The following is a 4,828-nucleotide window of genomic DNA, read 5'->3' as shown; positions in this document are numbered from 1 at the left end:
AAAAAAAAAAGAGAGAGAAAAAGTATTAATTTGGGCATCTGGCTTGGTCAGGTTATTTTTATTTCCTTGTAAAACAGTTTCTTGATTTGGTCTCAAATTTATGTTCCTGCTTCAGAGCAAAATATCTTAGTCTAAATGGAATAGAAATTTCTGCCATATGTGTTAAATCTTGAGTAGGAAGGTGGGGCTGTTTCTGTTCACTCTTGATTTTCTTTGCGTTCCAGCTTGATGGACTGAGTCTAAGGAATCAGAAAAGTTTGTGAAGTATAAACAGACTTATTGCAAATTCATGTCAGCGATTATAGGAATATAAAGAGTCAAATCTTGTATCTGCCTCAGGCTCTAGTTGGGAAAGCCAGACTGGATGATCCAGCACGGGACACAAGTGAATCATAGGCCATTTGTTTTTCTTATGGCTTATCTTGAGACCCCAAATGGATGTTGTCTATGCTTGTGTTTTTGATGTGTGCAGAGTTTTAAGTAAGCCATAGTTAGGACTGGGGCTATTTGCAATGGCTTATTTATCAGACGCAGCTGATCCTGGTGAAACATCTCTGTTCCTCCTCAGTTGCTTAGCATTTCTAGATTTGTCTTTGAGGGTTGCAGGGTGATCTTTACAGTTAATAGCGTTCGAGGAATTGCATCATTGACACCTTGGCTTTGTTGCAACCATTTTGTGACTAAGCAAAGAGCTGCTGAGTTGCAGTTTGTTCAGGAGAATGTAGTTAAGCCATGACTCAGTTTTCTGTCAAAACCTGGTATAGAGGGTCAGTTAGACTCAGGATAACTTTATTTGTTTCTGGAGTTCACCAGAACCCTCTGCTGACTGGTGATTTTCAGTATTTGAGATGAAAAGCTGCTGATATGTACGTCCAGGCTTGATTCAGATGCATGTCCAAGATGTTATTATGTTGCAATGGAGTGGTGATACCTCAGTATGGGGAAAATGCTATGGAGAGCAGAGGAAAACTAGGTTTGCACCAGTAACAGCGAGGAAACACGCACAAAGCTGTTGTACAGAGCAGAGGTCATGAAGTCGAAAGCAATAGAAGGAAAACTAAATTTAAGTAGCAGCTAATGGCTAAGAGGAAATATATTCCTGCAGAGGACAGCTGTGGCTATCCATGCTCAAGAAAGGAGACTTCATAGTGGGATGGGTACTGGAGAGAGTTCAATGGTAATGGGAAAAGTATGAGAATGTCTCGAGAGAGGATGGTATGAGTTTGTTAATCTTTCAAAAGAGAGGCTTGGCGGTGTGGGACAGGCGAAGGACAGGAACGATGCTGTTTCAAAAAACTAAAAATAGCCATACTGGGTCTGTCCCAATAGAATGTTTCTAAAGGGGTGTTGTGGAGCCCAAGGCAGAGGTCCAAGACGTGTGTGTGTAGAGCTCCTATGACTCTGGTTTACTCTTGCAGCTATCCATGGCTTAAAGCTTTTCTGAGCAGTTATCCTGGTTTTGTGACCAGCCTGAAAAAAGTCCTGAGGTTAAACCACGACAGCAGTAGATGCTATGTTTAATAGCTGGCAGTGATGGCTCTGTGAATTGCTTTAAAGCTTGTTTGAACCTGTTTATGCCTGAACTATGCTGGGGAAGAGGGAGATAAGCAGCAGGGAGGAAGATCGTCTCTTTAAGCTTACTGTTTATAAAAAAAAAAAAGGAATAAATTTGCTGTAAGAAAATTAAAGGTGGAAGTAGAAGAGAACTTCAGTGATGAGAACAGAGTGTCTCTGGAACAGTGTCTGAAGAATAACCATGGGGACAGTTTTTCTAATCTCTGGTTGGAATTGAATAAGCTTATGCAATGGGCTGTGGGATGTGATGATGGCAATAGTCTGCACTTTTCTATGGAATAGAAGCAACAACTGGAAACAACTCTACTTTTCATATATGGCAAAGCATTAGATAAGAACTTGTTATTTTATTCATGGGATTGCAGATGTTTGCTTTGCACATTTCCTTTCAAAATGTAAACACAAGATATTTCAGCATGCAGAGTTAAAGAAACAAAGAGGAAACAACTGAGAGTACACTGGGCTCATAACTTGTGAAGCCTGTAGAAAGGTAAAACCCAACCAAACAAATGCTTCACTCCCTGAGTTATATGAAAGCTGCCCAGCATCAGAACAGGGAAGATACAGACACTGTGAGCCAGGGGTCTGTGAGGGTACCCAGTGTGAGTGTGGTGGGTATCATTATCTGAGATAGAGATGTAAAGGAAACTGAAGATGGCAACTGTTTAATTAAAAGACAGAGGAGGCAGAGGAAAGATAGTGCTGAGAGATTAAGAAAATGGTGAGGCCAATATGTGGATGTGCTGCTGGATTAGGAAAACAAATGTTATCAATACTAGAAATCTATTAAAAGGCTTTTTCATGCAACTGTGTTCTTTGCTTTGGCATGTTCATTCTAAAATCCTTCTAACTGGAACCCACCAGGCCAGAAGAAAATGGAAAAATTAGTTTTTATATATGTTTGAGGAACATAGGCTGTGCTTGAGGAATGAGAAATGGGGTTTCTGGGGGATGAGCAATGGTTTAGAGATCCAATAAATTCAAGACTGAACTTTCTTGTATACTGAACTCAGAAGGGGTTTCTTTCTAACAGAAGCTTTATTGTTGCTGTCAGTAAAAAAACCCAAACATTCTCAGGACATATCTTCACTTAGGTCTATTTAAGGCTTTCAGAAAATGTTACATTGGAGTAAAATGAATTTGCAGGCTGGTAACGAATACAATCCTATATGCCTGTTGCCTCAGGATATATCTTCATTTCAGTCTGTGTAAGTCTTCCAGAAAATGTTGCATTGGAGTAAAATGAATTTTCAGGCTGGTCACCAATACAGTTCCATTTTCTATGCCTTGAAATTTTGGGTAGACACTTGGGGTTTTATTTCTTAGAATCAAAATGTGCTGTTTATCCATCTTCTATCTTTCAGTGCCTTTCTGTGGGAAATAAAAGGATCTCTTTCCCCAAGTCTGTTAGAATTAAGTTTGGTTATTTCTGCTGAGGGTGTTTTTCTTACCCTCTATATTTTTAAGAAACTGAGTATCTGATACAGTCAACAAATCTGTGGGACTGCAGTGATGAAATACTCAAATTCAGCAATGCTTTGTTGCAATCTGAAAGAAAATCCATTTGCAGACTGGTTCAGCAGGGCTGTTCCATAAATTGGCAATGTCTGAAGTGCAGTAAACTGGAATCAGTTATGGAATGTGTACTGCAGCCATCTGGTTTATGGCTCTGTTGGCACCAGGTTGTTTCTCTGAGAGGATGTTTCTCTATTGTAGATACTTAGAAGATATTATTCTGATGATGGGGCTCTTACCTTTTTATCATAAGCTCATAAATACTTGCTCCAGAAAAGATGTTCTCTTTTTAGCCTTCTGCTATTCTTGGAAGTACTTGAAATCTCTGCTGCACGGGTACGTTTCCTTTCTTACTTGGCTGAGTATGGATGGAGGGATGTCCTTTAAAATCCCCATAGCATGCAAAGCTTTTGGAAAAAGAAAGCTTTTATCTCTTGCCCTGAACACTGGTGTAGTACTAAAATACAATGGGTTAGGCAATGTTGGTATCAAAGGAAGAGTAAAGCTGAGGATGGATGTGTAGGATACCAAGGAACAGATGCAGAGAAGTAGGCGGAGTTATGAAGAGGATGGAAGGGAAGGACATTATGCTGGCAAGATCCTAGTGAAACAGGCCTGTACAGTTCTGGGCTAGCATTTGGAAAGCCATAGAAATCTGCTTCTGCAAGTGTGCCTTGGAGTTTTTGTAGTGATGCTAATCTAGTCCTCGATAGATTGCAGTTAAACCTGAGAAAAGAAATTGCCCTGGGATGTCAGAATCTGGTCCTCTGGAGATCTTGAAAATGAGGAAATGAGATCTCAAGCTTCAAACTACTGTTGAACATGAAATCTGTGTTGTCAGTGTGATTAGCCATATGCCTTTATTAGTGCTTTTTTATGGTGTGCTGGAGCAACAAACTTTGGAGAGCTTCACACGAGCTATCAGGGCTGCATTACTGAATGTCCTGCTTTTGGTACTGTTTTGGCTCCTGGGTCTTGGTTCACCTCTGGAGTTGTTCAGTGCTTTTTGACTCAGGACTGGAAGTCAGGTATGTTTGTTGCTTTTTGGATGAGAAACTTGTGTGTGTTGCACTCTGAATGCAGAGACTGCAGTCCAGAGACCGGCTCAGTGAGCAGACTGTTTGTGAGACCAGTTAAGTCACTCTTGTGATAATCATCTTGGCTTCTGGGTTGAATGATGATTAGACACCATGATGATGAACATTTGTTTGCTCCCAGAATCCTATGTATGAAAATACTTGCACAGAAGGAGGAAGGATACCTTTATTTGAAACTTGAATATCTATTTTAAGTTTCAGGAATATGTAATTTCTAAGCATTATCCGCCTACTGAACAGCTGTCTTCTATCCTGCCGGTGTTGCTTTCTTGACTTTTTCCTGTTAAAGCATAAGATAACAACACTGGCAGTTTACTAATAGCTGTATCAATACAATTCCCAATATAGGCATATTTGCTTTCTGTTTCCAGTCATAAATTGACTCATAATTCAGTCCGAGAAAGGAAGAGAGAAGGAAAGCCCTGTACCATTTGTATGATACTGTACATGGTACAGTACACGTACGTGGGGAGGTCCCGGACAACTGGAGGCTTGCCAATGTGACGCCCATCCACAAGAAGGGCCGGAAGGAGGATCCGGGGAACTACAGGCCTGTCAGCCTGACCTCGGTGCTGGGGAAGATTATGGAGCGGTTCATCTTGAGGGCGCCCACAAGGCATGAGCGGGACAACCAGGGGATC

At 40.9% G+C, this 4,828-nt stretch overlaps 1 protein-coding gene across 1 annotated transcript in view; it reads left to right on the top strand.

Annotated features, from left to right (window-relative positions):
- UNC13B (unc-13 homolog B) overlaps positions 1–4,828 on the top strand; it is a 201,160-nt gene that overhangs the window by 112,664 nt on the left and 83,668 nt on the right. The gene's annotated exons all lie outside the window — the stretch shown is intronic.

Source organism: Aptenodytes forsteri, unplaced genomic scaffold (genome assembly GCF_000699145.1).
Source record: "Aptenodytes forsteri isolate BGI_AS27 unplaced genomic scaffold, ASM69914v1 Scaffold201, whole genome shotgun sequence".
Taxonomy (NCBI): Eukaryota; Metazoa; Chordata; class Aves; order Sphenisciformes; family Spheniscidae; genus Aptenodytes; species Aptenodytes forsteri.
This window is presented reverse-complemented; position numbering and strand designations above follow the sequence as displayed.